The sequence below is a fragment of the Leopardus geoffroyi genome, chromosome B3, assembly GCF_018350155.1.
Source record: "Leopardus geoffroyi isolate Oge1 chromosome B3, O.geoffroyi_Oge1_pat1.0, whole genome shotgun sequence".
NCBI classification, from domain to species: Eukaryota; Metazoa; Chordata; class Mammalia; order Carnivora; family Felidae; genus Leopardus; species Leopardus geoffroyi.
Genome location: NC_059337.1, coordinates 73,114,825 through 73,127,701, shown reverse-complemented (window position 1 = coordinate 73,127,701; position 12,877 = coordinate 73,114,825). Strand labels below are relative to the sequence as shown.

The 12,877-nt window shown below is 43.0% G+C and overlaps 1 long non-coding RNA gene across 1 annotated transcript in view; it reads left to right on the top strand.

Annotated features, from left to right (window-relative positions):
* Window positions 1-8,962, top strand: part of LOC123583370 — a 110,717-nt gene extending 101,755 nt beyond the window's left edge. Inside the window, exon 3 of the long non-coding RNA XR_006704840.1 lies at window positions 8,733-8,962. This is a non-coding gene — a long non-coding RNA (uncharacterized LOC123583370). The remainder of the gene's footprint in view (window positions 1-8,732) is intronic.
* Window positions 8,963-12,877: the final 3,915 nt, after the last annotated feature.

Sequence of the window (12,877 nt, the reverse complement as noted above, 5' to 3'; positions counted from 1 at the left end):
GTTTTGAGAAGTTTTTTCCTAGGTAATTTTTTAAATGTTTACTTATTTTTGAGAGACAGAGCAAGCATGGGAGGGGCAGAGAGAGAGGGAGAGAGAGAATCCCAAGCAGACTCTGCACTGTCAGCTCAGAGCCCGATGTGGGGCTCAAACTCATAAACTATGAGATCATGATCTGAGCTGAAATCAAGAGTCAGACGCTTAACCAACTGAGCCACCCAGGAACCCCTCTCAGGTACTTTTTTGAAGAAGCTACAACAGGGATTGCCCACCAGCCACCATTTTATTTTATTTTATTTTATTTTATTTTTAATTTTTTGATCAGTCACCATTTTAAAGTATGATTGGTAATAGGGAGGTGTTTGAGTATAGGAGGAATATGATGAGTCACGTGAACACAAAGATTAATAATTTAAAAAAATTTTAACGTTTATTTTTGAGAGACAGGGAGAGACAGAGTGTGAGTGGGGGAGGGGCAAAGAGAGAGAGACACAGAATCCAAAGCAGGCTCTAGGCTCTGAGCTGTCAGCACAGAGCCCGACCCAGGGCTGGGGCCCACAAACCACAAGACCATGACTTGAGCTGAAGTCAGATGTTTAACTGACTGAGCCACCCAGGCGCCTCAAGATTAAGCAATGATTTTTAAAGAGAGGCAAGTGTAGTAGGAGAGATGAGAGCTCTGATTTTTAACCTGTTTGTTGGAGAGGGACCTTTGTGAATGACTGATAACAGTTATGAACCCATTCCCACTTATAGGCATGAGACAAGTTGTACAAAATAGAGGAGAGAAGGGTTATAGATCTCCCAGTTACTTGGTTTCCATAACAGGAGCTCCTAAACTAGAGGCATGAAGAATAGTTAGGTGGCTTCTATAGTGATCTTCATGAAAAGTAGTAAGAGCTGAACCAGGTTACTGATGGATATATGAGTAGTCAAGACGGTACTTGTACAGAGATGAAAAATCTATGATTCCATGTGGAGGAAAGAGAGGGGGAGCAGTCAGAGGTGACATGAAGGTTTCATTTTTGTTTTCTGGAAAATAATGGTGTCATAACAGAAATAATGTATTAACACAGAATAGGAGAAAGACTTGGAAAAACTGCGATTAAATCTCTATCACTTTTGGATATGAGACTGTGGGATTCAAAAAAAATTTTTTTAATGTTTATTTTTTGAGAGAATGAGAGAGACACAGAGCTCAAGCAGGGAAGGGGCAGAGAGAGAGGGAGACACACAATTGAAAGCAGGCTCCAGGCTCCGAGCTGTCAGCACAGAGCCCAACATGGGGCTTGAACTCATGAACCACGAGATCATGCCTGAGCTGAAGTCAGATGCTTAACTGACTGAGCCACCCAGGAACCCCTCAGGGATTTTTTTTTTTAAATTTATTTCTCTCTCATTTACTGGATGTAGTAACTCCAGGGCCCCTGGACTTTCAGTAAGAGACTGGGACTTTGTTTTTCTCTCTGTGAATGGCCCTAAAGGAGGACTGTCTTTTGGAAGAGAGTGACCCTCTCCCTACCTATTATGGATAGAAATGTGTCCCCTCAAATTCATATATTGAAGCTGCAACTTCCAATGACTGTATCTGGAGCCAGGGCTTTTAAAGAGGAAATTAAGGTTAAGTAAGATCATAAGGAAGAGGTCCTAATCCAAAAGGACATCAGTTCCCTTATAAAAAGAGAAGACATCACTGATGTGCACAGAGTTTCCCAGGTTTGATGTTCAGTTTCCATACCCTCTGAGAATGAGTATATCTGAACCCGTGGTCACAGATGACGGGTGATCTCAGGCTCAGATTGGTCTCTTTGGCCTTAGGGACTACTGTGATACTGAGCCTGGTAGGTTTTGTATGGCATATCTACTTTAGGAAATATCTATTACCTACATGGAAGTGAAAGAATCACTGTGTGTTTCCTTAGTTCCACTCATCTGCTTGCTGGTGACCGTGCCTTGACTTCTAATCTGAGTTATTCAGTATAAGGAGATAGGAGGGATACGTATCATGTATTTGTTGCAATTGAAGATATTTTAAGAGGCTTAAGTGATCACTCAGCATTTTTGAGCCTCTAACTTCATGATGTTCTTTGTTTGAAGGATATTTTTTCTCATCCATGGTGAAAATGTACTGCAAGACCCACTATCTCTGGGGAGGGCCAATAATCCCTAAATGAACAAGGCAGCCCCCTTTATGGTGCCTTTATAATGCTCACCCATGGTTTTTCTCACACACATTTTATTATATTTTTTTTTTGTGCTTGGCATGTCAAGAAGACTGTGACTACCAGGGTGCCTGGGTGGCTGAGTCGGTTAAGTGTCCAACTTCAGCTCAGGTCATGATCTCCTGGTTCGTGGGCTGGAGCCCCACGTCGGGCCCTGTGCTGACAGCTCAGAGCCTGGAGCCTGCTTTGGGTTCTGTGTCTCCCTCTCTCTGCTTCTCCCCCACTTGCTCTCTCTCTCTCTCTCAAAAATAAGTAAACATTAAGAAGATTGTGACTACCTTGAGGGCAGGGACTACGTCTTACTCAAGTTTGTAACACTGGAGCTGACCATAGTGTTTGTCACATGGTAGATGTTCAATAAATGTATTTTGAAAGAGTAGCTAAAGGGTTCCCTTAGCCCTGTGTCCACATTGCAGCTCAGTTGTACTGTAGATCAACCTGTATTGGGCATTCGATGATAGAGTTATTTTGGTTTAGATGTGGTAAATCTGTGGAAATCACACAGATTTCCAAAAAAAAATGCGTAAGAAAAACAAGGTTGCTTAACGTTGTATCATGCCACACTACATTAGTGGCTGTCCTCAGATTCGCTTCTATCAGCCATCCTGGAAAAATTAAAGGAAATGCCCTGGAATTTTCAGATTTATACTCTCAAAGTCCATGTGGGTTTTGCTAAAAAAGTGGCAATTATAGGTGGCGATGATATCCTTTATGTTGGAGTTCTAACTCCAGGCACAAAATAATGAGATGCTGAGCTGAACAGAAATTTAGAACCTGGTTGGTCGTGAAGCTTCAATCGTGAACTAGACATCCACCCATATGTAGTCTGAGCTCTGGCCAGTTAGCACAGCTCTCTAGAGTACCATTATAAAGAGAACCTTGGTGGTCACAAAATCAATGAATTGTGCTCTATTCTTCCGAGAATACAATTTTCCTAGGCAGATATGGTGCAAACGCCCACCGTCTTATCTCAGGAAGAGTGACATTGGAGGTGTGGTGGATCGGAGCAAATCCAAGTTACCTTCCCTATGGAGCAGTGTCAGCTCTTCTGGGAGCAAGTCTCACCTTTTCTGGGCCGCGTGACTGATGTGTTCATAGGCGTCTGTTGGGTGGAAACTCCTTTCTCCTTGTTCTGTGTTTCCCAGTGGTAGAATGTTCATTAGCATAACAATTCTGACTTCTCTCCACCCCCTTACCCGCTGCTTCCCCAGGAGGGAAAGGCATTTCCTGATTACCCTATTTAAATTGCACCCTTCAATCTCCTCTCAGCCTCCTGTTTATTGCTTTCATAACACTCATCCCAATTTGCATATATATTTGTTTATGTATCTGTTTATCCTATCTTTCCCGTTAGACAATAAGGAACCAATTGTAGGGTATATTTTTTCCCTAGTTTTTTATCCTTGGCATCTAACACAGTGCCTGCAACCTATCCACAAATAAATGCAGTCTAAAGCACCATGATTGTTCTAAGGTTTTAGAGTTGGCAAGGATGGGGAAGACTGTCTTCAGATAGGTATGCATCAGGGCTAGGTTTTTTTGTACTAAAACATGGGGAGTAGAGAGTCTTTGAGGCAAGTGGAATGGGCTGAGTGTGGAAGCGGGAAAGTGTTTTCAGGGAAAGCCTAGTCTCAGGAGGGATTCTGGGACAGTTCTGAGGAGGAGAGAGACAGTCTGGAAGACTGGTCTGACTGCACTGTGCAGAATGGTTTACAGTAAGCGGGCAGAACCTAAGTGTTCCGTGGGCTTGCGTGTGTGAGGAGCCTGGAGGCCTGCAGTAAAGCCAGCTGTGGGAACGGCTGTCTTAACTGCTTGTCGGAGCCCACTCTCCTTCCTGTGTGATGGGGGAGAGGCGGGCATGAAGTCAGAAATATTCCTTTTGAGACATGTAGCCAGTGTGTATGGCCAGAGGACTTGGCTTTGTTTCTGAGTTCCACAGGGAGACAAAGCTCAGACAGCAGGCCATTTTTTTTTTAAAACAAAGATTTGCTTTGTTTTGAGCGAATACCATTTTCATCTGCTGCCCAATTACCTCAGGTACTAGATTATGGAGGAGAATGTCGCCAAGAAGGAGGTCTAGACATCATTAATGTCTCTATTTTCTGGGCCCAGGGGTGGAAATGCTTTCCAAATATCATCAGCAGTTTCCTCCCCAGACCCCAGAGGAAACCACTCACAATTCTTCTTTCCCAGTGTCTTCGTGTGTGTGTGTGTGTGTGTGTGTGTGTGTGTGTGTGTGTGTGTTGGGGTCTCCAGGCTCCTGCAGCCTGGGGCTTTTTTGGCCACTGCTCTGCTGTCTGCCCTCTCTGGAAGCACAGTGATATGGGTCCTTGGCTGGAACTGTGAGCTGCTGGGATTGATGAATTTAGCCTCGCTTTGAAAGTTCATTGAAAACCATCCATTTGTCGAATAATCATTCTAATTACACAGAAGAAAAAGATAAATCTTCCCCCTACCGGGAAGCTGTTTGTAACACTCGAATTTTAATCAATAACACAGATAGTGTTCTTTCAGACTAGAATCACAGCTCCTCTACTGCACAGACATTGTTGTTGGAGTTGATGGTCCCCGGAGTCTTTCTGGGACCCATGGGTCAGAGAAGAGAGCAGAGGGCTCTCCTGATGGGCTCCCTAGGGACTCCAGGTAGGTGTCAGGTACCATTGGTTCAATTTCCCGTGCTTCCCTGCAATGAATTCTCGTACCAACTACTTGGTGGTAGGGCAGGCTTCCCAGGGTAAGGGCATAGGCCTCTGCAAGACTGCCCTCACCCCAGACACCAGTTGCTAGTTCGGGGACTCCAGGCCACCCTCATTTCTGACCAGCTGGCTACAAATTTGGAGAGTCCCATAGTCCCTCAGGTTTGGGAGTCCTAGAGGATGACTCATGGAATTCAGAAAAGTGCTATACTTACGATTAGTTTTATTATAGCAAAAGATTAGAATCAGAATCAGCAGGGCATCTGGGTGGCTCAGTTGGTTAAGCATCTGACTTTGGCTCAGGTCAGGATCTCCTGGTTCATAAGTTTGACCCCCAGGTCGGGCTCTCTGCTGTCAGCACAGAGCCTGCTTCAGATCTTCTGTCCCCTTTTCTCTCTGCCCCTCTCCTGCTTGTAATCTATCTCTCTCAAAAATAGATAAACATTAAAGCACACACACAGAAAGAATCAGAATCAGCCAAGGGAGAGACGCATAGGGTGACATCTGGGAAGGTTCTAAAAATGAAACTTCTGATCATCTTCCCCATGTGAAGACCTGGATTGTGTTATTTCCTCCCGTCAATGATATGTGTCAGTATGCACAGGGATGCCCACTTGAGCCTTCAGTGCTCAGAGATTCAGAATTTTTTATTAGGCTTGATCATACATATTGCTTATGTGGCTGACCTTTAGCCTTGCAGCCCCTCCAGAAGGTTCTGGATAATACCTTTAGTCTTTGGTTCCTCTGGAGGTGGAAACTCAAAAGGCATTGTTCCAAAGCCCCCATCATAAATCACACTGTGAAACTGATGGTGGCCAAAGCCCCCAGATGGACAAAGATATTTCTGTGAGGCAGGACATTCCAGGGCCTTGAGGTCACCTCCCAGTAGCTGATGCTAAAGGCCAGATTTCTCTTTGGGAAAGTTAATTCTTCATTATAGAGGCCCCAAACCACTGGCAAATATAACCTCCCGGCATGCTCAGAGCCTGAGACATGACACAGTCCCAGCTTGGGGTTGTCCCTGACTAGGAAAATGACTGGCATCACAGTCCAGACTGGAGCAACCAGGTGGGCCTTCCACTCTTGACAGTGTCCCCTCCACTTTGGATCCTGACCAATCATATTCAGAGTCCCTGGAGCATTTGGCACTACAGTCCCAGAAGAGGAAATGGGATTTCTAGGAGGACCAGCTAAGAGCACTTCCTGTCACACCCTTGCCTGCTGATCTTGTTTCCTTGCTTCTGTCTTTGAACCTTCAGGCCTGTCTCTAAAATGACAGCTGCTGGGCACCTGGGTAGCTCAGTTGGTTAAGCGTTGGACTCTTGGGTTGGCTCAGGTCACGATCTCATGGGTTCATGAGTTAGAGCCCTGAGTTGGGCTCCTCACTGTCATTGTGGAGCCTGCTTGGGGTTCTCTCTCTGCACTCCTCACGGTCTATCTGTCCCTCCCCTACTCACTTGAGTGGGCACACATGCTGCACACTCTCTCAAAATAAAATAAATAAATAAACAAAAAAAACCCCACTATTATTTAAAAAAATTAATTAAGTAAAATGACAAGCGCACATTTTCCAGGCCAAGGCTTGATTGTGTTGCAGGCTTATTGGGAATTGAGCGTCATGGACTCAACAAGTACTTTTGGGGTTTCCACTATGTGCAGATATTGTACTAAGTGCTGGAGGTACTATAAATAAGAGACACATGTGATCGCTGATCTCACATAGCATAGATCTGGTATGGTAGGTAGAGAGCCTCATAAGAGGATCCCCACCAGAAGAGGCTTCCCAGAAAAGTGCTAAGTTAAGATCTGATGGATGGTTAGGAGCCAATGAAGTGTGTGTGGTTGGTGGGAGGCAGGGAGGGGTGGCTGCTGGTTAGAGAGAGAAGGTCCCAGGCAGAGGAGATAAATGTGAGAAGGGTCAGGGGTCATTTATGGGCTCCTGGACTTAACTGTGCTGTTGAGCTGTCTAAGCACGGGTTTTGCCAACCCTTCCTAACAGGGGTCTTCCTAGAGGAAGCCCTTGAAGCGTGACCTGGTTCTTTCCTCACAGGCTGACCCAGGCTACTCTCTGTTTCTAGATACGGGCATCACTCCATTATCCTTCATTTAACTTCCTGTACCTTGGCTCTGAATTTGCACCCACTCTGACTTTAATTGTTTACCTACATAAATCCCTCTTATTTTTTAATGTTTATTTACTTATTTTGAGAAAGAGAGAGAGAGTGAGAGCATGTGCATGGGTCAGGTAGGGGCAGAGAGAGAGGGAGAGAGAGAGAGAGAGAGAGACAGAGGGAGAGAGAGAGAGAGAGAGAGAGAGAGAGAGAGAGAGAGAGAGAATCCCAAGCAGACTCTGCACTGTCAGCACAGAGCTCGACATGGGGCCCAGACCCATGAACCATGAGATCATAACCTGAGCCGAAATCAACGGTCAGACACTCAACTGACTGAGCCACCCAGATGCCCTCATAAACCCCTCTTCTCTCAGCTCATTTAGAGATTCTCCCACACTGGCTTTCAGAAGGATAACTATAGACAATAGAAATATGTCCACTACTTTAGGATACTATCATTGGTATTGTAAATGGTGCATCATTTTTATTTAGTGAGTCTGTTGATTGAAAACCATTTTCTTGTTCACTGAATTATTCCCTTATTATCTCTTACGTGTTTTATTTCATCCACAAACAGTCGGAAAGCTTGTTGTACAACCCCATTTCTTCTCTTCTTAAAAAAAAAAAAAACACGACATATAACCATTAAGAGTGCTTAGAAAATGTTTCTTGAATGTGGCGTTTTCTGCTACACTGCAAATGGAGGTGAGAAAGAGGAAAACCAGGCAGCACCTGGACCCTCGCGCACCTCCTTTCCCACTCTTCAGACTCAACTAATAATCTCACTTCTCGGTTCACTAAGAGAATAGAAGCAAATGGAGCACAACTCCTTCACCTGCTCACCCCAAGTCCGCCAACCCTGCCTCACGTGAAGTCGTGTCCTCTGCCTTTCATCCATTTAATGGGTGAATCATCCATGCTTATCTTAAGGCTCACGCCTCTGTTTGTGCGCTGGAACCTGTCCTCCATTTTTGCCAACTCAAGGACTCTATAATACTAGCTTCTCCCTCAACGTTATCAATTTCTCCCTGATGGATCATTCCAGTCGGTATATGTAAATATTCGATACTATCATCGATGTTGTCTCATACCCTCTGAAAAATGTCTCTTGGTTGGCAGTTTTTGATTCGCTATCACTTGGATGTAAAAACAAAATGTGGGGTTTCTCACCTATTTGTCTGTTATACCCCTCTTCTCCCTCTCCTAGGATTCTTTAAAAAATATTTATGTTTTTTTTTATTCTGCCTTCAAAGGAATGCATATTCATTATATATATTGGGAAAGCACAGGAAAAAATATGAAGAAAATAAAAGCAGCTTTTAAATCAAATGTTCAGAGATAAGCTTTGTTAACTTGTGTATTAGCTTTATATATGTGCATTTACAGAATTGTAACAATGTGGTATATTCAGTTTGTATTTATTGTATTTTTTTCTTAACAGCTAGAGTATTTTCAGATTATTAATATGGCTTTAATGGCCGCTTTTGAAGAAAAATTGCCAGGATTTATTTAACCATTCTACAACTGGTAGATATTTATATTTTTCCAATTTTTGACATAATAAAAAGTACACAATGAAATACTTCTATATAATTATTTATGCACATTTAGATTAATTCCTATGAATTAAATTTGTAAGAGTAGAATTAATGAGACAAGCACATAAACTAACTCTCTCTCCCTCTCTTTCTTTCTCTTCCTGGCAGCAAAGCTCAGAATCCAAAGTACATGTTCTTTCCACCACTGGACCTTTGTGTCTTCAATCAGAGGGCTTCAGGTTTTCCAAAGCACTGCTTAGCTCTTCACTTCAGCATTGGCCATTATAAATTTTCCTAAAAATCCAAATCCCTAGGGGGGGTTCAGTCAGTTAAGCGTCCGACTTCGGCTCAGGTCATGATCTAGTGGTCCGTGAGTTCCAGCCCCGCGTCGGGTTCCATGCTGACAGCTTAGAGCCTGGAGCCTGCTTCGGATTCTGTGTCTCCCTCTCTCTCTGCTCCTCCCCCACTCTCTCTCTCTCTCTCTCTCTCTCTCTCTCTCTCTCTCAAAAATAAATAAACATTAAAAAAAAATCTAAATCCCTAAATTGCCAAAATGATTCGTGCTGGCTGTTACCATCATATAAGACAGAGATGGGTGAAGAAGTCAACCTCTTCTGCTCCTCTGCTTCCTCTCCCGCCCCATGCTCCTTCTCTTCTGCCAAGCCCTTCCTCTTAAGGCAACCAGTGGTTCATGTCTACACATGTCTCACTATATAGGCTTTTATGTTTATACATTTTATTTTGTTTTGCTCTTGCAGAAAATTGAATCTTACCATAAGCAATATTTTTTAGCTTTGCTTCTCCAATAAATACATCATAAACATCCTTCAAGGCCAATGTATATGGTAATAATATATTCTTTCTGATGGCTACATAATAATCATGATATTCTAGATTAGTTGCTAGTTCTGGGGCAGCAATTTAAGTGAGGCTCAACTGGGTATTTCTTCTAGTCTTAGTTAGACTCCCTCAGGATCTGAAGTCCACTGTGCTCAGCTGCCGGTCAACTTTGCTGATCTTGGCTGGGCTCTCTCACCTGTCCAGGGCCTAAGCTGGGACTGGGCTGATGTGGCGATGGTCCACATGGTCTCTCATCCTCTAGGAGGTTAGCCTGGGCTTATTCACAGAGTAAAAGGAGAGGTCTCAAGAAAGCAGGCAGGAAAGTCTCACACAGGCAAAGTCTCATGAGATGTAGGCTCAGAATTTGCCCAGTGTCACTTCTGCCACACTCTGTTGGCCAAAGCAACTCATAAGTCCAGTTTAGATTCAAGGGGTGGGGAAAAGGAGTCGACCTCTTCAGGGAGGAGCCACCAAGTTGCAAAGGGCATGGATTCAGGGAGGCACATGCAACTGTGCCCATTTTTGCAAACTACCACACAGGCATATTCCATTATTTAGCAAGCCAGTCTACTACTGATGAGTATTCATGTTATTAATATGAATCTTCTTGAGGGTTTTAGTAAATACTAGCATCTAAGAAGTTTGCACTTGTTTTCATGTTAATCAGCAGTGTATGGCAGTGTGTTTCACCACACCCTCAATATTCTAGAAAGGATCTGTACCCTCAAACCTCCATCAGCTTGTGGTAAAAATATGCCACACCATGTTATTTGATTTTGTATTTTGTTAATTATTGGTGAGGTTGAGTTCATTTTCAAATGCTTATTAACCATTCTTCTTTTTTCTTTTATGAATTTCCTTTTCATGGCACTTGTCCACTTTTCCATTGAGGTATTAAATTTTCTTATTTGTTTATAAATACTTTTCCTTTTTAAGGACATAAACCAATCTGTTACAAAAGGACAGGAACTCAGATTATTCAAGAGGCCATCAGACCAATTTTGTTTGTTACCAATTTTAGGGTAACCAGAAGCTGAGTCCTTCTTAGACAGCACCCTGGCTTTTCAAGTAAATTTATGCTCAGTTTATGCTGAGAACAAACTCTGGCAGGGCACTGCCATATCTTTTTTTCTCCAAGAAGACTTTCCTTTTGTTTTTATGAATAACATTAGGAGCTGTTTCCTCCTTCTTGGTCTTCTTCCTCCTCCTCTTCCTCTTCCTCCTCCCCTTCCACTTCCTCCTCCTCCTCCTTCGTTAGGAAGCAGAAACCTAGGAGAAGTTTAAAAATGCCAAAGAGAAAAGCCAAGATACTTCATGACATTTGAGGGAAGTAGATTAAATTCAATTAATTTATCAAGAATTGTCTATAAGCAAGATACGGTGCTCAGTGCTGCTGGTGTTGAAGTATGAATCAGACAGAGTTACTGCTCCGGAAAATTGAGTATATGAGTATATAACTCATATGTTACTGAGGAACTGTAAGGACTCTGAGATTCCACCTGTGCACCAGGCATTACCCATGGATTGAATAAACTTCGACAACAGCTGTCATTAGTACTTACTCTTTATTGAGTGCTTTCACTGTGTCAGACCCTGTAATAAGTTTGTTTTATACATATTTGTCCTTTTGGGTTAAAAATACACATGGATGGGGCACCTGGGTGGCTCAGTCAGTGAAGTGTCAGACTCTTGATTTTGGCGCAGGTCATGATCCCAGAGTCATGGGAGTCAGCCCTCTGAGTTGGGCTGAGAGTGGAGCCTGCTTAAGATTTTCTCTCTCTCTCCCTCCCTCGGCCCCTCTCCCCTGCTTCTACTCTATGTCAAATAAAAAATTAAAAAAAAAAATTAAAAAGCAAAAAATTGGCATTAAAAAACACATGGATGTATTGTGATTAGTAAAAAACCCCCCATATTATTAAAAATATTACTATATTCACAATCCTATTTTTCAATCAGTGAATGTTGAAAATCTATTACTATTTGCAAAATTTTTGGGTTTAAAAAGGTCTCCATGTTTAAAAAGGTGGAGATCTGCCCAGCAATGAATGGGACTTGGGACAGAACCTCTCTCAGTGAGGACTGACACCAGATTAAAAGTGTGATCGATGGCTGGGTAAGTTTCAGGAATTCAGATATTTAAACATCAAGCTTGATCTCTGTTTCTGGCCTATAACCTGAACCTATCTCATAGTCCTCATTTTTGTGCCCATTTTTATTTTTATTTTATTTATTTTTTGAAGTTTATTCATTTTTGAGAGAGACAGAGACAGCATGAGTTGGGGAGGGGCAGAGAGAGTGGGAGAGAGAATCCCAAGCAAGCTCCAAGTTGTCAGCACAGAGCCCGATGCGGGGCTCTAACTCGCGAACCGTGAGATCATGACGTGAGGCGAAACCAAGAGTCGGAGGCTTAACCGACTGAGCCACCCAGATGCCCCTGTACTCATTTTTAGTTCCCAGGCCTGGTAGGAGAAGCAGGTTTCCTGTTGAGGGACGATGGGTCTTCTCTGGAGGCTGTTTTGTGGTATCTAGTGACTCACTCAGCCTGGGTGGCCTCTTCTGGACATTATCAGGGTTTCATGAGGGTTGGGTAGGAGTTAAGAGCCAAACCAAAAGTGAGTGTGAGGAAGAAGGAGCACATCTGGATGTCTGCTAATCACCTATTCCCAGTGGGAAAAAGGCCTGGTAATCAACATTGGCGCTTCCTCTTTTTCCTCCTTCCTTTTTGCCCTTCCGACCTGGATTCCAGGCCACAGGAAACCAGCCAAACTGCCCCCAGGGCCGAGGAGCTCCTGATCCCTTAGTCCTCAGCCACATCCTCCACATCTCCTCACTCTGGTGGAGTCAGAGAGTTTAGGGAAAGGACACACTGCATTGTTCCACACAGTGAAAGACAGGGCGGGAACAGCGTTGATTTTTATGCCTCATCACTATCATACTCTTAGTACTTGTCAGAGTTCCCTGTTGAAGACACGATAAATCGGACTTTTGCAAAGTATCCTTAATGTAACTATTGAAAATGAAAAAAGGTATTTTTTCCCTCCCTTATGGATTTTCAAGTACTTTTGAAGTTGAGAAAAACACTGAATAAATCTGAAAGCAAGTTGAATGCTGTCAGACAGAAGATATTGTTGTCATCTCAAACAGAGAAATTGCATTGTGATTTAAAGCAAATCTGTTAGAATCATTTTATTTTTTTTAAATTTATTTTTACAAGGAGAAATGCCTTCAGCTGTGTTACAAAATTTAGGCGAATCTGCTCAGTCCTTCTATATTGATTGAATGAATTAGCCCTACATCAGCAATGCCACGTCTAGCCTTTTATTAATCACAGGTCAGTGAGTCAGAACAGCCTCTCACGGCAAACATAGTTTACTATTACAATAATCAGTGTTTTCTCACATAGAATAAGTGAGGTTTCTGTAACACACATTCCTACTTAACGGTTCTTGGAGCCATTAGGATAATATTTTCAA